Source organism: Lepidochelys kempii, chromosome 9 (genome assembly GCF_965140285.1).
Source record: "Lepidochelys kempii isolate rLepKem1 chromosome 9, rLepKem1.hap1, whole genome shotgun sequence".
NCBI lineage: Eukaryota > Metazoa > Chordata > Testudines > Cheloniidae > Lepidochelys > Lepidochelys kempii.
In genome coordinates this window covers 77,658,792-77,681,173 of record NC_136388.1, presented here as the reverse complement: position 1 = coordinate 77,681,173, position 22,382 = coordinate 77,658,792, and the positions used below count along the sequence as shown (strand labels likewise).

The 22,382-nt window shown below is 43.8% G+C and overlaps 1 protein-coding gene across 1 annotated transcript in view; it reads right to left on the bottom strand.

Annotated features, from left to right (window-relative positions):
- EFNB1 (ephrin B1) overlaps window positions 1–22,382 on the bottom strand; it is a 127,840-nt gene that overhangs the window by 49,786 nt on the left and 55,672 nt on the right. The window lies entirely within an intron of this gene.

The following is a 22,382-nucleotide window of genomic DNA, read 5'->3' as shown; positions in this document are numbered from 1 at the left end:
CTGAACAGTTAAGTCTCACACAGCTGCCAGGGAGAAGTCTCAATCTCTCACCACGCCCCAATCTGGAAGTGCCACAATATGGTTAGCCTATGAGAGAACTACGTTGTTGCTGCTGGGACCACTTACTCTCTTCATGGACTAGAGTACCGTGAAGACAGTTCTCCTTGCACCCAGGAACGGAACACAGAGGGAAGTGAAGGGAAGAGTACCTTGTCCAGATTTCCATGACTGGGAAGGTGAGGTTCTGCCACTGGGTTTCATTTAGAAAAGGAGGATTAACTGGGAGCATGAGAACTGGTGAGTGTGGAGAGATCCCTCCCACACCCTCACCACCAACGGAATTGCTGAATAGGAAAGGGAAGAAGAGCTCTATTTCAGCAGGGTGCCTCCTGCCAACACAGCAGTTGCCTCGAAGTCCTAAACTTGGCAATATGCCCAAGGGAGGACTGGACAGAAAATGGCAAGGAGGGGTAAAAAAAAAAAAAAAAAATCTATTCAGGGCTGGAAGGCAGGCCATTACTAAGCAAAAGGAAGGAAGGCAATGTGGCTAACACTTAGGCTCCATTATTACAGGGCAATTACTCAGCTGAATTTTAAACAACAGCAATTAGAGAACTGGGGCAGCAGAGAGGGGAAGGGCAAAACATCTACCTAGCATAAACAGCATAATCTCTTCTTGATGGAAGATAACCAAAAATTCTCTCTGCTGTGCAGCCATGGCTCCCTTGATGCAATATGGGTGCTTTGAGAATTGGATAGAGCTCCCAGATGGGCTACACCTCCATTCATTTCTCTCGCCCCTCCCAGATGTAATCAAATCCCTTCCCCCAACAAATTGCTAACCAGAAGACATCACTCTGAGGATATGCCCAGCAGATTTTATTGTCCCCTCCTCCATACCAAAGAGATTTGCACAACTCAAAACTATAGGCATCAAAGAAACAAGATCAGACATACAAGATCAACCTGCTCTGTGGCTCTCATACAAGTCTTAGCAAGAAGCCAAAGGGCTGAAGCCAGAGCCAGCAGCCTGGGCTTCAAAATTCCCATCACATGAGCTCCACAGAGAGGATTGACAGCCCAAGCTCAGAGGAGGCCGGCAGGAAAGGTGGAGTCTGAGCCCACATACTTTTGGCAAAGATTCCAAGTTACATTCCAGCTGCAGTTAAGGCAAAAGACAGCCAAAACTGATCTCACCTGCATCAATTGCTTCAGAGATTGGAGTAGCCCTGATTCTAATTGCCATTGCCCTCCCCCCAGACCTCAACTAGCCCAACAAGACAGGGTGAGGCTATGGGGCAGCAGGAACATTTACTTTTGATAAGAGCCACTCCCTGTTCTAGAATTTGATTCAGATATAGTATTTGCATGCTATCTGGTGTAGCATATCTGCTCAAACTCTTCCCAGCAGCCAGAGCTCAGCAGCAGCTGGAACTTAACACTCAGTAGCTAACAAGCTCTCAATGCTTAACTACAGGGCACCCATCAGGCACATGGGAAGTCAGTCACCCTCTGGAACTCTGACTGAGCAAGTTATCTCACCTGTCCGATTCCAATACCAATAGCACATATCAGTTTAGCTGATGCACTTTTACCATGTAAGCTGTGGGGAAGTAATGAAATTTAATAAAAGCCATGACTCCTAGACCAAAAGATACACAGTAACCTTAAAAGGTCATGAAACTTAACCCCTAAGTGACTGAGCTCTGTCACTGTAAACTGCAAATACAGAGAAGAAAAGAAGGTGGGAAAATGACTATTGCACTAGAGTTTCCAGTGCCTCACAAGGCATGAAGTGAATGATGCAGCTGTGTTCCAACTCAACAGAGCTGCTGGCATGTAAACTAGATCTGGCCCTCAAAGGGGTCACCTCACAGCTATGCCACTTGTCCGCTAGCCAGAATGCTTTTTCCAAGGTACTGCAAGTGATAAAGGCTTCCCCACCCATCATCTGAGCTTTGATGCAATCCCCTGAACATGCTTACATCTTGTACAGAACTGCCCCCTCTTTATCCACCCTGTGACAAGCCACAGGTGTGCACATCTGGTCCAACAAGTAAACACTTGTACACACACAGGTTTCCACCCTAACAGGAAGCAGGATCTAACCTCCACCTCTCCAAAGCTCGTCTGACTCACACATTTTCTGGTGAGATAACTCCAAATTCCCGGCTTCAGCCTCTGCTGGCTCCTTCCTAACCAAAAGATTCCAAATAGGAAGCTACAGACAAAGCAAAGCAGATGTCTTGAGGTTTTGGGGCAAAGGAGGAAGAATGCTACACATTTCCCACCTCAGTGGGATCCCAGCATAACTTTATCCAGAGGGGTCTTTGCAATGATACAAAGCCCCTCAACAATACCCTATATACCCAAATGACACCATGCAATAACTGTATAATTATGATTAAGGTGTAACAGGGTGTGGTCTCAAAGAAGATTAAACGGAGTTATCAAGACATTACACAGTATATACCTGAACACTTAAGATTTTCAGCTTTCAGAGCTAGATCCAGATCCACCACTTTGCTCTAGCTCAGGGGTGCTAGAGGGCCACATCTGGGAATAGAAATTGTATGGCGGGCCATGAATACTCACAAAATTGGAGTTGGGGTGCAGGAGGGAGTAAGGGCTCCGGTTGGGGGTGCAGGCTCCAGGGTGGGACCAGAAATGAAGAGTTCAGGGTGTGGGAGAGAGCTCTGGGCTGGGGTGCAGGGGGAGGCGGGGTAGGGTGAGGTCTCCAGCTGGGAATGAGGGGTTTGGGATGCAGGAGGGTGCTCCAGGCTGGGATCGAGGGGTTTGGAGGGCAGGAGGGGGATCAGGGGGTTGGGGCATGGGGAGAGGCTCAGGGGTGCAGACTCCAGGCAGCGCCTACCTCAAGCGGCTCCCAAAAGCAGCATGTCCCTTCTCTGGCTCCTACGCAGAGGCACGGCCAGGAGGTTCTGCACACGGCCCTGTCCGCAGGCTCCACCCCTGCAGCTCCCATTGGCCACGGTTCCCGGGCAATGGGAGATTCAGGGGCAGCGCTTGGGGTGGGGGCAGCGTCCCCTAGCTACACCTATGCATAGGAGCTGGAGGGGGGCCATGTCGCTGCCGGGAGACACATGCAGTGCGCCCCGACCCTGCTCCTCAGCTGGAGCGCAAGAGCAGAGCAAGCCCCAGCGGGAGCTCGAGGGCCCAATTAAAACAGCTAGCAGGCCGGATCTGGCCCACAGGCCATAGTTTGCCCACTTCTGCTCTAGCTACTTTATTTCACTCAAGTAATGTAAATCAGCCAAATTGTAGTGGCCACAGAAACTGGGTTTACATCTGCTTTGCAGCATCAGACTGCCACCAAGCTGCCCGTGTGTATACCCGTTTTGCCTCATGTCCTGTCCCGCCCATTCCTGTATACACATGCATTCACTTTTCTTCTCCTTCCCGCCCCCATCATACTTCCCCAAAGCTTTGACGAGTAGATCTGGCACAAAAGGTATTTTTTTCAAAATTAAATAAGTAGGAATAATGGGAATTTGTTGACTTTTTCATAACCGTTCTCTCTCAAGCAAAAACGGACAAAATCTTCAGAGAAATTCATGAAGAACTGAATACTTTCAAAATGGCTGCCAACTTCCATTGTTCTCAAAAAAACTGAAACCACAGGTTGCCATCAGTTAAGATGCCCTTTTCCAAAACGGCCACCAACTCTTATTGTTCCAGTAGCAGTTCCCCAAGTTGCTTTCAGGGAAGATTGCAGCTCCTAATCTATAACAAGGCAGAGAAAAACAGGCAACCTGTGGGAACTACATTTGTTAAGGGTAGCTTGTAGTCTCCATTCTGTTGAGAATAACAAATGGTAGACCTTTTGGAAGAGGTCAGTTCTTTATGGAATTCTCTGAAATAAAGTTATTCTTCATGTTCTGCTGAAGTTTTTCAGTTGTGAACAGCAGAAAAAAATGTACTATTAGTCCTAAAGAAATTCTTCATATGTGGCCTATACATAACATGGTAGTGACATTTAACCATGATGCATATGAAGAGTGCATTATTCTAGTAAGCTCACTTGGGGCGGAATCTGACAGCCGGTGCCCAGTCTCTTGAATGACCCATTTATAAATTAATCTGATCTAAAACTAACGACCAGATCTACTCGTAAATTAACAGAAAATTCATTCTGTGCCCTAAGAGCATGTGCTGTAACCTCAGGAGGATCTGCTGTATTTTTCATACATAAAGACTGAGTTCATTTCGTTAAAATGCACAACTCAATTCAACCTTAACTATGAAGCCATGACATGCACCTCCATAATAAAGCTCTTTGGGATGCAGGTAGTATGTACTAGGATAAAGTAGATTAAACCATGGAAGACAGACACCTCAGAAAACAGTAAAAGTGGCAAAGCATTGGGTAGAAGGGTAGCAAGGAGAGTACAGATCAGTTGCTTGAAGTGCTAATCTACCTACCCATCCAGGATATGGCTCAAATGACACCAACCAGTACAGACTAGCTCTGGCAATGTGACTGGGCCCACCTTATGGCCCCATGGAAAAATCAAAGATCTGGATTGTGATCTACAAACGTCTCCTCTCCACATGGTTACACTCTTTTGTGACATTTGAATTGGAAGGACCTGGGAGAAGACAACAAGCACGGAAAGCCTAAGAGCACCCTCTGGCTGCCTATCCATGCTGATGCACATTAGTGCTATCAGCCAATTGGAGAACAGTCTGGTATGTCAGCAAAGTCAGAGCAGAAAACAGGGTTCTCAGTGAGAGTGGGCCCAGCACAGAGACCCAATATTTTTTAATCCAGTTTCCCAAAACACGGCAGCTTTTAACTCTATCTTCCCGTATTTAGAATTTGCAAGCACTCTCCATTAGACTTAACAGAGAAGTCTTAAATTAGCTGACAGCTTTCCCTGCTTTGAATTACTACCTTTGGATCCCCCAAACTAACCGAAGGGCAAAAGCCAGGCACTGCCACATGCAACTGCAGCACCAAGGAGACCCAGGAGCTTGGTAGGCCCCTCACAAACAAAACTGGCAGTGAATCGGTGAGAGATGGCCTGGAATCCAATAACCCCAGCCAATGATACTGAAGAACACTTGTAGTCTTAACCCTTTCACTGCTAATCCTTCAGTGCACCTGCTGAGCTGCTGCATTCCTTAAACAGCCCATGGAAACCAATGAACAGGCCAGCCCAGCAGGCAATTTCAGTTATTCTTGTTTTGAGGTAGAGTGCACACACAAAAACACACACACCTGTTGCCAGCAGCCATCCAAGGGACCAGGACTAGCAAAACAAAAGTCAGTTGCCTAAAAGAGGCTGGCCTAACAAAGTTATATTGGAAACTATAGAATTCTTTAAAGAGAGGCCTTCTAAGGAGATTTCCTATTGAAAGTGAGGCCTTTACTATAGTTCTTACTAACATACAGCATCTTTCATCTCAAGACACTTAAAGGTACATATCCCCATTTTGCAGATGGGGAAACAGGCTCAGAGATTAAGTGTGATTACCCTAGCTTTAGCAGAAGATCTATATTCATTCATCCCTGCAACAAAAAGGAGTTATAGAAAAATGGGGAAGGACAGACGCAGAGTGGTATTAGGCAGGATCTGTTAGCCACCCATCAAATTTCAAGGTAGTGAAGAGAACGGCAGACACTGATTACCCACTACATGCAATCCCTTTACAAGAAGGGGTGGTTTCTTGACGCAGGATCCCCCTGATCAGAGAGCCTCTTTGTACCATGACCAGATGGATATTCTGACCAATCAAGCAAATTAAAGCAGAATCCAGAGAAGACTGAAGCATGTCCTCAGCTACAGTCCCCGCTCCTCCTCTCTTGGCTCTCCTTCACACAGCAAAGGACCAGCGTAAATCCTCTCATTCCATTCACAATTTACTTCCCCCCTTAATTTCCCCACAACCTCCCAAATCACACTACCCCCTTTGAGGCAGTCTGTGGTACTACAACTTGGGATGCAGAAATGCAGCAGGAACCAGGCTGGGGTGGGCAAACACTGGTGTAGAGCAGTCTCCTGTTAAGTGTGTTCTGGGAGTGACTGTCAACTCTAAAGGCATGCAGTTACCAACAGCCTCCCTACAGGTCCCACCAGATTTGGTTCCATAAACCAGACTTAAAGCAAATGCTGGCTTCTAGGCCAGCTCTACTGTGAAGAGATGGTGCAAAAATAGCGTAGTTGTTTTGCTTGGCTTTCAGGGGGCCAGTATACTTCAGAGGAAGCAAACATTTATAGAGAAATGTAAAAGTACAGGGTGCTGCACAAAAATCTCTGCCCTGAGGGACTAACAGTTTGAGGGCACCAGCTAGAACAATTCCCGTTACTACAAAAAGAGGAAAACACTCAACTGATGCAAATCACAAAACTTATGCTTTGCATGGCTAGATCTCCTTTCATTTGAAAAATGAAGTCCTTTATGAACTTGGAGCCTCACAACCACAAGAGATGGTTAAATAAGTCCCTCATCTGCCCCCAACTACCAGTTTTTTTGTGATTGGAGTATTAGGCAATGGGCCAGATTGTTCACTATCAGATAGCTGCTCAGTGTGGGACCCCATTCCACTGCAGTTTATGCCACAAAGGCTGGTACATCATTGATAATAAAACCTTCCCAGTTGCCCTTAGCACCACACTGAAGATCCACCCCTCAACTCTCACATCCGGGATTCCCTTGAAGCTCCTCTCCCAGCCCAGCCTTCTCACCACACCACAAGAGGGAGGTAGGGAGGATGTCTAGTTTTAATTTTGCAGTCAGGTAATGGAGTTAGTCATTAACTGAAGATAGCACAGACTGAGACAGCTACTGAAGACCTTTTCTTGGTTGTGGGAAAGATGGGGCAAGTCATTTCAGTTCAAAAAATCTTTACTGGCACAGCAAGCTGCACAAGTTTTCAAAAACACATCAGGATGGGAGTATTCATGGTATTTATTTGCATTGTTAGCAGGAGGACTGATTACTCTAAGGCCCTGGAGTTGATTTTTGGATAGAACTCCTGTTACTGCCCTCCACCCTGAGACCCACAAAGCCTCTCCCGTGCTGGGCCACTGAAAGCCTCAGTATGCCAGCCAGCTGGCCCTCAATGGCCAGAGTACAAAGGCAGGTTTCGCTGTGGTTCTTCTTGCAGGGCACATACAGAAGTCTGTTTGCTGAGTGAATTCCTTGCTCTGCAGGTTCCTTGGGAGCTATCAGGTGGCAGCATCCAATTTCCTCATTGTTTCGGGAGGTGTTTTCTGATGGGAAAGGTGAAAAGGGTATTTGTGAGGCTTGTAAACTGATTCCTCAGAGTTGGGTAAACAAGGAGAGCTCTGTTGGCAGCAGGCCTCAGGGAGTCAGAAAGATGCCCGAGCTGAGAAACTAAATTAAAGAGCAGTCCCCTCTCTGGGAGAGAGGGGCCTCAGTGGCCCCCCAGAAATAGAGCCTCAAAATCAAAGGCTTCCATTGCAACCAGACAGGGCTGCATAGGCCAGTCAGCATGGCAGATGGGCAGGAGGAGACCAGTCAATACTTTCTGCCTGGCTCAGGAGACACCAATACCTCTGACAAGTGCACTCACCAATGCAGGGTTAATCCAGGCTCTCTATACAGAGTTTTAAAGATTCAAAAGGCTTAAGTGGAACCTGACCTTATGGCATGAGTACCATAAATGGCCTGTTAATCCTCTGGCTCCACTAGTGCCCAGTATAGACGGTGCTGTGAGTATTCTAACGCCACTAATATAATTCGACTGAAGAGGGTTGGGTGGTGAAAGGATATTCCCCCGAAACATGCTGCTGGAGTTTGTAGCCAGATTTAAATAGTAGCTTGCCCCTTGGTCCTAGCATGATGCATCTGAGCATGGATTTAAAACAGCAGTCACCCACCACAGTGAATTCATGAAGTGGAAGACTAAGATGGACCGCAGACTGTCCATTGCCCTCACCTGAAAATCCTAGGGAATGGTTTGGGACATATGCCAATCCAAGTGTGATAGATAATCCCTGCTTAGTTCTCCAAAGGAGGAGACAGGGAATCCTGGTGCACAGAGAGAGGCTGGTGGAAACTGTCCGGCACAGCCATTTGGGAGAGAGAGTCAAGGGTAAGTATGCTCTTGCGCAAGGGGCCAGAGCAAATTATGGAGGTGGCACTCTTTAGCATGTGAGAAACATGCCCAAGAGTGATCACCACCTCTCCAACTCAAGCAGACCATAGCAGCAAGCATGACTGAGCAGATGTGGGTCCATCCAATTCACTGGTGGGATCAGCTATCCAACTACATCAGAGCAAATCTCAGACAGCATAGCTCCTAACACGAGCTCAGAACCTGGACCCTACCCAGCAGGTGCCTCCAAGCACAGCCCTGCTTCCTCTGTCCCAGGACAGGGAAAGTTAGTTGGTGGATACAGTCAGCTATTTTCCAGCCTTGCTGCAAACAGATCAGTTGTCTCCCTCTGGAAGAAATAATCTGTTCCTTCAGCCACAAGGCTTACTGCAGCCATAGCTCAAGCACAGACTGCAGGAAGCTGAAACAGGAACAGCAAGCTAGAACAGAATGTGTGAACACGGGGGCCCCCTGTCTCCAAACCCCTGCTTGGGCCAGCCTTGAGTCCCTACATTTGAAATGCTAGAGGCTGCCATGGCACTTGGCATATATCCAGACCAGGAGCCAGCCACACAATAACCTGAGTTCTTAAGCACTAAAAGAATCAAGCCCAGCTAACATGAATGAGTTCTCAGAAAAGACTTGGAAGTGATCGGTGCAAGCAGCACTATTCTGTCTGTTGCCTGGAACTTGACTTAACAAGGGTTAAACAAAGCAGAAAGGAGCTAAGAATCAAACTAAGATAATAGGTTTGCTTAACCCCAGAGCTAACTAAGGAATCTGCAGAGTGAGTGAGTCCTTCCCCCACACCCAGACCCCTTTTTATTTGGTATGGTCATGTCTAGACTACGAACACACTACACTTTTTTAACATGACCTAGTCAGCATGTTTTAAATAGTGTTTTTAAACACTTGTGTAGCACAAAAAGGATACCTCATCTTTAGAAAAATGCCAACTGATCAGGGAATCAGCCCTCAGAGGGATCCCAGAGTGACCATAACAGCTAACCTGTGTTTAATTTTAACACACACATCGTTCTTGAGCTCTTTGGGGCTGGAACCTGTTTTTTTACAGGTCTGAAATGCAGGGCACATTCACGGATAGTATATGTATTCCCACATTTGCACTTCTCTGAAGAAAACAGATCAGCATTTAAATATACGTCTCCTTGTATAAACTGCCACACAGTTCAAACTCTGGCATGCACAGAAGATGATATATGGTCTTCTAATTTCTTCAAAGAAATCCCAAACCAGTAGTATATCACCAAAGGATATCTACTTTTAGTTCTTGTATATATGTGCAGTTAAGGCTGCAAGGTAGTTTAGGAAGTCTTGGGTGTTAATGTGTTGTGGAAGGAGGATAGTCGTAAGAGTGAATATGTTTTATGTCGCTGTAGGCAGAGAGAAGTGTGAGGCTGTTAATAACTGTATCTGCTAGCTTTTTAGTGTAGAGACTATAAACCAAAGTGAACAAGCAAACAGGTCTTATAAAGAACAACAATGTAGTGGAAAAAAAACAGCAGCTGAAGCAGGTGTTCAACTCTGAAGAAATGCTGACGTTAGATTGAACACAGTCATTGCAACTTGGTGAATCTGCTGTCATGTGTAAGAGATCGGATATTACCAAGGAAAGAATGTTGTCATGAGTTAACCAAAGCTTTCAAATTGGCAATGCTGAAATCAACATTAGAGAGAATGAAGCCACTGGAATTTGACAAATCTGCTGCAATGTACAGACACAGGTCAATGCCTAGCAATCAGTGTCATCATATCATTAATGTGGTGCTTTCAAATTGGCACAGCTCAAATCAGTTATGAAATAGTCTTCCCTCATTCAAATTCCAAAAAAGAAATGTAACTACTAAATATCTACATACTAAACTGGAAGTTCAGTGCAGGATCGCTACGTGTATTTATTTTTGCAAAAGGGTTCTGAAAAAAGTGAAATGCTAGAGACCCAATTTAAAAAACCATCTGTTCTTATATCCAAAATATTTGTAAAATACATTACTCCACTACAACCTCCAGCTTCATAGAAAATTAAAAGCCGTCCTGCACTATTTTGCAGGCTTTTTTTTTTCCTAGAATAAATCATTTAGCAATTATTTTTATTATTTTCTCCTGTTAAAAACAATTAACAGATACAACCATAACAACTGTGGCTTTGCTATTACTCCACCATAAATTCCCCACCTCTAGAATCACTCCCTGCTTCCCCAAGCTCACAATCACTGGCTACAGGAAACTTCAGTGTTCTTCACTTCCTCCCTACTGAGGGAGGAATCCTCCAGAATCTGCATACATTGTGAGACCGTTCCTTTTTCCAGAGGACATGGGCTCCCCCTGGAGCCCACAACTGCTGCTCAGCTCTATACAATGCAGTCATCACAACCTTGGCAAGCATATTTATTCAGGCCTACTAAAATCAAGGGGCTAGTATCAGCAGATTGTGGTACATCAGATTAGGCAGTAGCACAGTCAAGTAGAGACTGGGAATGACAGCCCTGGCAAAAAACAAAAAAAAACAAACAAAAAAACCAACCCACCAGCATAAACAGACTTAGACCAAACCAGAGGGGAATGATGGGGCCAGAGGGTCCTTTTGTCACCCATAGTAACCTGCAGTTTGGTTTGTGACACCCAAGTTCCTTCTTTACGGAGAAAGTCACAAATTAACCAAAATCCGAAGTACCAAGCTAAATGGAAAGCCCTGCCCATCTGCCTCACCTATCTTGAAGAATTACAAGGTGCATCAGTTCTGCTCACAAGGACAAGTTTACAAGGTGGTTCCCCAGTAAGGCCTACAAGATACCCTTACTTTGAAGGCCCCTCAATGGAGCTAACAGCTTGTGTCATATCATAAGTCTCCCACCATCCCTTATGCCTCAAAAGGGCCAATAAACTAGGACACAGGAATTCATACAGAATCAGACTAATAGTCCATCTTAGTCCAGTATCCTGGATGTCAATGTCCTGTATCAGATGTTTTAGAGAAACATGCAAGAAACACCAGAGTGGAATCTTAAACTCTTCAACTCAATGATATCCTGTGGAAGTGAGTTCCACAAGATAATTATGCATCATGTAAAAAAAATCTTAATCAGTTTTACCTCTGCTGCCTTTTTATTTGTTAGACTGAGCTGTTCATTATGAGAAATAGTAAATAGCAGCACCCGATTCACCATCTCTATACCATTTATTAGTTCATATATTTCTGTCACGTTCCCTTTTCTCATTTATCTGCTTTCTAAACAGCACTTTTCCCTCTAACCTGAGAGCATCTAGTTACTTTCATTGTCTTTCTATAGACCTTTTCTATTTCTGCTATGTTATCCTTTTTGAGATACAGTACGAGGTAATCAGAACTGAACACAGTATTTAAGAGGAGCCGCTCTTAAAAAATACTATCTTGTTTGCTCTTTGGCCTCAGTGGCCCAGAGGAGATTTTTTTCTGAGCTATTCACAATGCCATCTAGGTTTTTTTCCCCAGAGTGGCTGCAACTGTTCTTTCCAACATGCATTACATTGCACTTGTCTACAATGTATTTCATCTGCTGCAGTATTGTGCAATCACCTCATTTTGCTAGGGCCTTGCAAACTTGTGTTCACAAACCTGTCTTGACAGCCTTAAGCTGTTTAGGGATAACTCTGAATTTTACCACCTCAGTGGTCACCCTCTCTCACAGATCACAAACATTAACTTAACACCACACAACAGTGGAGCACCCTAAGTGTTAACCTCCTTCCATTCTGAACACTGACTATAACTTCTTGTTTTCATCTCTTACCCAGTTCTATATCCATTACAGAACATCACTTCTCACCCAATGACTAGTTAATTCCGCCAGTAAGTTTTTGGGAGGAAATCTATCACTGGCTTTTAAAATCCAAACAGATTCTGTCCAGCAGTTCTGCTTTACCCATTAGTTTGCTGACTCCCTGAAAGAATTCGAATAGACTGAAGGGGCACAATTTTCCTTAACAGAAGCTGTGATGCCTTGTCCCTATTGTAACTGATTTTATCAAATAGTTTACCCAGTTCTGAAGTAAGACTAACTGGTCTGTAATTCTCAGAATCATTCCAAATGCCTTTAACAATAAGCACAGTATTGGCTATCCTCCAATCCTCTGATTTTAATGATAGATTACATCTTGTTAGCTGCTCAGCCACTTTACTTTAAATGCCTTCAAAATTCTTGGATGAATACCATCTGCTCCTTCTGACTTATTGCAGTTTAACCCATGAGTTTGTTCCAGTACATTTTTATACACATATACACAAACACCTCTGTTTGACTGTCTCTCATCTTTATTATCTGCAAAGCGCTGGTCCAGGATAGGCAGCCTCCCCAGCATCCTTTTTTATGAAGACTGATATAGCGTCTCTATACCATCACTCTTCCAACTGCTCCCTTTACTCCCTGATCAGCCAAAAGGTCTCACAGGCTTTCCACTTCTGATGTACTCAAGGAATGTGTGTCTATGACTACTTAGTCTTCAAATTTCCTCTTACTACTTTTACTCCAGCCTATGTTTTGCCTGCCCTTATTCCTGTCTTTTGCTGTCACTTAGGATGGATTTCTACTTTCTGAAGGATGACTTTTTGGCTTAAATTAATTCTTTTATATTGTCATTTAGCCATGCTGTTTTTCTTTGCTTTGCCCTCCTGTTTCCTTTTTTGTCTAGGGGAAAGTTTTGCCTCCAAGATGCTTACATTACTGTATGGTTTTGAGGCCTCTATGCTAATTCCAAAATTTTGATTACTTAACTTTTACTGTTAAATTCTTTTTAGCCAGCTTCCTCGTTTCCTTGGTTATTTTGTCACTACCATACCAAAATTGGGAACTTCCATCCATCCCCTCCCACAAAAGAAGTTAACATCCTCACAAACCCCAAATTACAGCTACCCAGCAGGTGACCATGTGCATGTAGCAAGCTCATGAATATTAATCAGCCCTATTAGCATAACCACATGGCCTTGGGAATGTAACCCTAAAAGGAAAATGTGTGATGGCTGGAGGGGGAGGGATACAGACTCAAACAGATGCCTTCAGCTTGTCTAATCTTTTCATGTCCAAGGGAGGAGAATCCCCACACACCGTATTTCATGCCATACTGTATAGAGCACTTTAAATATGTCATCTCTTTACACGCTTTGCTCCAAGTCCACCACCACAATACCACCTTATTTGCATACAAAAGGTGGCTCAAAGGAAAGCTTCCACTCCTCCCCCATTCCCTAGATCCCACCCTGGAGCCCATTTTAGAAGCTATGCCTCCTGGATTTTATGTTCATCTTGATAAACAGCTAATCTGAGCAGCAGATGTCAATAAACACAGAATGTAAACGTCACGTGCCAGGCACTTCTCAATGCAGGGTGATTTAGAGAGACATGAGATCCAGGGAGCTCAGCCAGGCCTAGGCTCCATTGACAGGACCTGCTTTCCACAGCTACAAGAGAAGAGGTAGACATGCTGAAACGAGGGAGGGAAGATTCTGTAAAAGCACCATGCAGCGGACAAAGAATGCAGCACACAAAGATGTGAGATAAAAAGAGTCTTTGAATAGCTGCTGACAGTGAGGCAATAAGCTCTCGAGGGAGATTCGTACTGCTAGAGAGCACCACATCCCTAATTCGTTATATGGGGCAGTATGGTCTAGTTGAGAGCATGTTAGCAGGTAGAAAAATATAGCTTCTACTCACACATCTCTCACTGGCTCACTATGTGACTTTCAGCAAATCATTTTAGCACACCCTGTGTCAATTTCTCCCTCTGAGAGATGAGGATAATTCTTATCCCCATTTCTAAGGCACTGAGATGCTCAGGTGAAGAGTGCTATAAATGTCCAATGTTTCATCATGTAGAAAACACCCAGCTGTTCACAAGGAGTAGCTGCGCCTTTTATGCTCTCTGTGAAAGTACCGAGCTGGCACACAAGCCTGGAGAGAAGAACTTGGACAGAGAAGCCATTGATTTGTGATAAGATGTGAAGAGTTATTTGGGCAAGAATCCAGGCTCTCACTCTTCATCAGGAAAGATCAATTTCATTATACATAAACCACTCTGAGAGCTAGCCTCCATTTCTCCACCTAGAATGTTTCCAGGAGAGGAGATTCCACAGCCTCCCTGAGGTGCTTGTTCTGCTGCCCCATGTTCTTCATGGAGTTTGAAAGTACTCCTTAATATCGAACCTGAACTCTTCCAGAGGAAGAATGAAAATGCCCCACCCACCCCAGCCACTTATAACATCCCTCCCACATGTTTGCAAATAGAGAAGAGCATGGGAGGATAAACTGGGCATCTAGAGCTAGAGTAACAGCCATTGGCAGCAAAAGCCTTAAAACAATGAAGTAACCCCTGTTAGTGGAGGCATAGAGCACTTATGCTGTGTTATTCCAAAAACTGAAAGGATGACAGTCCAGCTCATGGTCTGTCAGCACCAACATTCCTGAGAGAGACCAGCCTGCTCTCTTGTACCCCTGACAACTTCCCCAATCAGAAAGCCTAATGGGAGAGGCTGCCAGTGTTTGGAGTGGTGGAATAATCTAATAAGGCCCAAGTGACCAGGCCTTTCCTCACTGCAGGGAGAACTCCCTTTAATTAAATTATGTAAAATCCTACCAGGTGCTGCACCATGGGGAGATGCTCTAAGAAGGCCCCTCCTCTCCTAGCACCCCCAATGGAAGCAAGCCCACATCAATTGCCAGGGGTTAAAGGCCCCTATTAATAAAGTCTGAGAGATAAGCAGCAACTTGAGGGCTTTTGTTGGCTGCCCTCTTCACTCCTTCCACTCGACCCGTCCCCCTCCCAGACACACTTTAAGGGAATTTTTTTCACATTTCAGGTTTAATGAGGCCCATTCAAGCCTCCCAAAGACAAAAGGCCCTTCTCGTTTCTAAATGGATTTACACAACGCATCAGTGAGGCATAAACGGTTGTCATGGTAACCTCAGCTCCCCCAAAGCAGTCCCCTTCCTCTCTCCTGTGCTTAACACAGAACAGTTGAGAATTGAGAAGCCACCTCCACAGATAAAGTCCATGGTCACGGTTAGCTCCAATCCCCTGAACTCTCAGCCCCATCCTCCTTCAACAGCTGCCATTTTGTATCTCCATTGCTCCAACACTCTCCCATTGTGTTAGGTATGGCTTTTACATTCCAATCAGTTGGGGAAAAAACAAAAAAGTTAAACCCCATTAACACCCCCTCTCTCTCCTGGTGCCAAGAGAGACAGGAAAGAGGACGTGAAGCCCACAGCTAAAAAGGAAATAAGCTACTGATACTCCATGCAATGGAGCTATGGGAGAGCTCCCCTCAGCCTGTACAAGAAATGCTAAGAGCACACACACAGACAGATGGAAGTTCAAACCCAGTCTGTGGGTGTAAACTACAGTTGGAGTTACCACCACCTCCCTAGAAAGGGTTCCCTTTGCAGACAATTCCTCTATATTCCAAAGGGTCTATTGCTCCCTTTTGTTCTTTAGCACCAGCAGTATATTGTGATGAACATGGGCTCAGTTTCTCAAGAGTTCAGTTACTACGGTTGTTTATCCTTCCTCTAAGATCACAATCCCATCTGTGGCACAGTCATCTTCACAATAACCAACTGTGCTGCCACATACATGGTATTCTGCAGACATCTTTACTGATTAAGAATTAAAGAAGGAGACCAGCCTGTAAACGGGAAGATTCCTAAGACACAGCAAAAGGCCTTCATGCTCCCAAATAGGAAATGTTCTCACTATGGAAACATTCTTTCCAGCACAATCAAACTTTTGCTATTCAGATATTAAAGATGCCAGTGCCTCAAATTTTAGGACTTTTCCTTGGTCGGACATATCCCTAAACCTCTCTGAAGAAAACCTGGATGAGGGTTTTGAAGGGACAAAGCAGGAAAACAGTCCCTGTTTTGTTTGCCTCCTGAGATTTTTAATGTACTTATTGTTCCAGCATCAGAGTTCTGGTATCACATGGCAAGGCTGGCTGCTAATATTTGAGGACATCCCCTTTTTGGTTGACGTACTGTGGATTAAGACTCACTTTCTCCTCTTAAAAGTCCTACTGCATAAAAAGCACTGGGTTTATGAAACAGAAGTCTAACTGTCTCTCTCTTTTTTTGGCAAAGCATGCAAAAAAATCTTTGCTTTTCTTGAGGACTTCATAAATAATGTTAGGTCCCACCACAAACTCTGACATTGAGAATGGCCCCTATTTGGAGCCTGAAGGATACATCTAATTTCTGCTAAGATATTTCCATTGTGCCCATCATATAGTTTGTAAATCATATAATCAAATATGATATTATCAAAACAACCAGCAATACTCTATTTGCATATTCCACAGTAGGGGAATAGAAGTTACTAGTTTGTTAAGTTCACCAGCAGGGACAAATCCTAAGGCTACTGGAGGAGAGCAGCATGCTAAAGCTTTGCCTGTTAAAAAAAAGAAATCATTAGCATCCACACGCCAGAGTTCTGAATCTCAGATACAGCAGACCTGAGGACTGCAGTTTAGGTCTTCAGGAACCACAATCTGAGTACCCTCAAATCAGGGCTGAAATTTTCTAACTGAAGAGAGCTGGAATAAAGGTAATGTTTATTATATACACATACATAAGTCATTACTTTTGTACCAGTGACTGATTCTCAAGTTTATAATCAAATTTAAGCTAAAACTTACGCAAAACCCCATGTGAACCCCAACTCCTGAAAACCATCATTGCCTGGAAAGAGGTTTTAACCTTAAACCTGGGAAGTGCTAAGCTGATTAAAAGCAAGGTAGTCTTTGATAGATAATGGAGGGAGTTTGCTAGCTGTGCTCCTGGGCATTGGACATCAACTCATACATTCAGCTTTCTAACCAGTAGCAGCCACCCACTACCTTCCTGGTGGTCTAGTAAATGCGTTCAGTAGCCTCCAATACAGCCAGATTATTCCTACCTAAATATGGTACTTGAACTTCCTTCCCGACCCCCCTATCAGGTTAGAGCAGGAGTTTAAGTTCCCTACTCAGACAGAGCTCTGTCTCTCGGCATGCAGCAAGGGCTTCCTGTCACCAACCACTCACATGAACATGGGCACTACAATTCCATCACTGCTCTGTAATCTACTGCACATACAGATGGTCATGCTAGATGGGGCCTTGTTCAGTGTTTGCCCCCAGTACAGATAAATGGAGCAATGAGACCTATGAGACTCCTACCTGCAGGAAGGCAGAACAGTGTTCCCCTCTCTTCAGTGTTTGGAGACTATGCTCATTCTCTCACTATAGGACATAGTAACAATGGGCACCTCAAGACAGGACAACGCCCTTTATTAGCATAATCATTCAAAAGCCAAGCAGCCACTCCAGTTTATCCAACAGAAGGCTGCCTCATTTAGCCAACAAGGCTGAACAAGCTGTAGAGACCACTTACAAGTTGCACACCTTCCATTCCCAAATCCCTTCTGGCTTCAAGGTCTGGGCCTAATCTTTGGAGTCAAGAACAAGGTACCTCTGTGCCTGCCACCTCAATTATAGCCTTCCGAGACCACTTAATTTTTCATGTACCTGATAGATAAAGAACTAGGAATGAGAAAAAGTCCATTCTAGTGCTAGGCCCTAAACTCGAACACTTTACCAGGGGAGATCAGCATCATGCGTTCTAGACTGACCAGCTTCAGTGCCCAATGAAGAACTCATTTCTTTGCCAAAAGGTACCCACAATAACAAAACCTAAGAGCATGACTAAAAAATTCCAAGTACAAGCAAGCAAGTCCTTGGAAAGGGAAACCAACACCCACTTTAGTTTTAAGGTTCTCCCTCATTTTACTGTATTTCAACACCTACATGATGCACTGACTTCTTACCTATAAATAGGTAAGTCAATTTTGGGAAGTGACAAGGGAAGATGATATTGTAGGTCTGAGACCAAGGCATTCACACTAAAGAAGGGGGAAACCAAGTGGGATTTCTCCATTACCCTAGCTGCACCTAATCAGCAAAAGAAATGAGATCAGAAATTTATCTTTAAAAGATTATACTCACTCCCAGATTTCCACAATGGACCACCAAATTACGGCTGCAAAACCATACTTGAGAGTGTGAGAAGGAAAAACCAGGAGCTGCTAGCTGTCCCACCCCTGCACCCTCAAAACCCCACAGGCAGTTCTGGGTGGCACAATAGTATACTGTATCCAGATTCACTCGTGATAATGCATTAGGATCATCCCTGGTACAGTCTTTCAAAAGGAAGTTCTTTCCTACATCTTTCACTTTTGTCTCAGCCAACAAGATTCCCCAACAAAGACGACCACCCCCTCCTACCACAATGAGGTGTTGGTGTAATGCAGACTCATCATACATTACAATTAGGACTGTTGATTAATCGCAGTTAGCTCACGAGACTAACCCAAAAAAATTAACTGCAATTTAAAAAATTAATCATGATTAATCACACTGTTAAACAATAGAATACCAATCAGGGTGGACAAAAATCAGTGATTTAAAAAAAAATCAGATTTTTTTTATTTAAATCTGATTTATTTCATTAAATGATTTTTGAGGACAAAATCCTACCTAAAGATAGGTTTAATTAAGATACATTATAGCTCAAAGATGTCTCATCATGGAATAGGGATTATAAATTGTAACTCTATAGTATGAGACAATATATTCATGTAATGTTTAAGAAAAGTTTTTGTAAATGAGTTCCAATACACCTCTACCCTGATATAATGTGACCCGATATAACACAAATTTGGATAGAACGTGGTAAAGCAGCGCTCTTGGGGCGGGAGGGTGGGCCTGCGCTCTCTGGTGGATCAGCGCGCCAGCATGTCTGGCTCCGACATGCTGCTGCTCTGAGCGGCGTGTTAAGGATGCTGGGCTGGGGCCGAGGGGTTGGATAAGGGGCAGAGGGTCTCGGGGGGAGGGAGGGGCGGTCAGGGGACAGGGGGGTTCAATGGTTCGGAGGTTCTGGGGGAGGGACAGTCAGGGGATGGGGTCGTTGGATAGGGCGTGGATAGGGGTTGGGGCAGTCAGGGGACAAGAAGCAGTGGGGGTGGGGTCCTGGGGGTGATTAGGGATGGGGGGGTCCTCTGGAGGGGGCGGTCAGGGGACAAGGAGGTAGGGGGCTTAGATAGGGAGTGGGGTCTTCGGATGGGTGGTTAGGGGCGGGGGTGTCTCTGGAGGGGGTAGTCAGGGGACAAGGAGGAAGGAGGCTTAGATAGGGGCTGGGGTCTTGGGAGGGGTGGTTAGGGGTAGGTGCGTCTCTGGAGGGGGTAGTCAGGGGACAAGGAGCAGGGAGGGGTTGGATGGGTTGGGGATTCTGAGGGATCAGTCAGGGGGTGGGAAGTGACTAATAACAGAAATGCTCGAGGCCAAAGCAAGTTCAATATAACGTGGTTTCACCTATAATGCGGTAAGATTTTTTGGCTCCCGAGGATTGCGCTATATCGGGGTAGAGGTGTACTTCATGGATCAGGGACCCAATCTTATGGGGTTGCAGGGGCTTCTGTATAGATTATTTAGGTTAATCTACCCAATGGGACTCAGTGCTCAGTCTAGAAAATACCATCAGATATGCTTAGTTTTGCAGTTCTCAAACTGTGGATTTGTCTCCAGAGAGAACATGCTCGTTAACAGCAAAAATGTTTTAAAATAAATAAATAAAATAAATATACAGAGGTGAGAAACAACAGACCTCAACCCTATTGTCCCTCTGCAAATTTGTGTACACAGAGTCAATCCCTTACCTCTCTCTAAAAGTGCAAAGTTTCAAAAATAGAATAGAAGGTTGCTGGGGGCGGAATAGGTCTGGACAAGGAGAAGAAGTCTGGAGATAAATGTGAGAAGGAAGGGACAGGCAGTAGAAACAAAAATGAAACTGTTTGAGCAGCATATTCCAGAACTCGTGGTCTTTCTGAGTGTAACCTTCATTGATTTGAGATCTACCATACCATTCTCTCACTAGAAGGGAAAACTTATAATGGCAGCAGGCTGTAAAAGAGACCCAGTTTGGGAATATTTTAATGAAGTTCCTCTAACTATGAGAAAGATGGGCATGAGTGCAAAACGAAACAGTGCAACAAAGACATGCAAGGCCTGGTTGCCCGAATGAAACATCATGAGAAGTGTTCCTTCTAAGGAGGAAGCTGCATTGAGGACGATGAAAGGAACATGTCTGAACATGCAGGATCTTCAGGTTGGTAAACTTTTTTATTTCATACTTCTTTCTTAAGGACTGTCTGTCTTCCTTCTGGATTATTCTTGAATTCTCATGTTTGAGCAAAAATATGGTTATTACTCTATGGTACTATCATTTTAGATGCAGCTGTGAAAAAAAAAATAGCTGAAATAGGCAGATCTTCCTTTTACAATTTCACCTTTAAAGTAGTACTGAGTGTCAGTGAATGCAGTGAGTAATACTAAATAAGCAGTATAGTAATAATTAAATAACTGCATTGACTTATTTTGTTTAGGAGACTCCATCCTCAACACACAGGATTCTGAAGACTATCCACCTTCAAGATTACTATCATTTTCTATAGTTTCAGAGCTATCTGCCAATGATAGTGTTTCAGTCACATCATGTATGTCATGTAGCCACAGTATATCACCTGAAGCAAAAAGAAAAAAAAAATCTCCATCATCCAGAAACAACCACAGATAAGTTTGTGATAAGAATCAGCAAATTACAAAAAGAGGTAATTGATGAAAAAATTGCCTGGTTTGTTTATGCAACAAACTTTCCTTTCCATTTGATTGAAAACCCACACTTCATTAACATTGTTCAGTCATTAAGACCAGGATACAGTCCACCCAACAGAGCAGATGTCGCAGGCAAATTGCTGGATAAAGTGTATGAAAGAGAAATTGAGCAGTGTGCAAAAGGTCTAGAGGGTAAAACCGTTAACCTGAGTCTTGATGGGTGGAGCAATGTCCACAATGATCCTGTTGTATGTGCTTGTGAGACAACAGAAGAAGGGAATGTCTTCCTTACATCAGGAAGATACATCCTTGATACATCAGGAAATGCACAGACAGCAGAATACTTCCAAGTAGCAGCAGTAAAAGCTGCAACAAACTGAAAAAAAATTCAAACGTCTAGTACGCAGCTTGGTCACAGACAATGCTGCGAATGTATTCAAGATGAGAAGAAATTATTTAGGAGAGAGTCCCAATCTAACAACATACAGTTGCAGTGCTCATTTGATGCACCTCCTCGCCAAAGACTTCAGTGTTCCAGAAATAAAGGCTAATGTTGTTGAAATTGCAAAATACTTCCCTAACAACCACTTTGCAGCAGCTGCTCTGAAAAAAGTGGGAGGAACTAAGCTAACTCTCCCACAAGACATGCGATGGAACTCGGTAGTGGACTGTTTTGAGCACTAGATCAAGAACTGGCCTAATCTGATGAGAGTTTGTGAACAAAATCGTGAAAAAAATAGATGGTGCTGTCACAGCCAGAGTTCTCAACATTGGGCTTAAGAGAAATGTTGAACACATGCTGAGTACCCTGAAGCCAATTTCTGTGGCCTTAAACAAAATGCAGGGGAATAGCTGTTTTATTACTGACGCTGTTGAAATTTGGAAGGAACTGAGTGAGATCTTAAAAAGAGAAATGTGCAATGACTGAGTTAAAAGCATTAAAAAAAATGAATGGGACAAGCACTATCTTCAGCTCATTTTCTTGCAAATATTCTCAATACTCAGTACCATGGTCAAACCTTAACTGCTGAAGAAGAGGATTTGGCTATGGCATGGACATCCAGCAATCATCCCTCCATAATGCCAACTATAATATACTTCAGAGCTAAGGGTGAACCACTCAAGAAATATATGTTTGCTGATAATGTTTTAAAGAAAGTCACACCAGTGAACTGGTGGAAGTCACTTAAGCACTTGGATTCAGACACCGTTGAAGTGATCATCTCACTTTTAACAGCAGTAGCTTCTTCTGCCAGTGTAGAAAGAATATTTTCTTCCTTTGGACCAATTCATTCCAAATTGAGAAATCGTTTGAAACCTGAAAAAGCAGGAAAGCTTGTTTTTCTTTTCCAGATTATGAAAACAGGAAAATGAAGGTGAAGATGACTGAGTTAGTTGCACAAGCCAATATTTTAAGTTTCTCAAGTTGACCTGCCTGACAGTATTTAATTTTTGGGTTTTTTTAATATTTCATTTAACTATTTTAGTTAACAATTTTAACAAAAACAAACCTGATTTAAAAAAAAATACTTGAATGTTTAACTAAATTCCTTTAAAAAAAAGTATTATATGTTTGCTTTTTAAGAAAAAAATGCAGAATACATA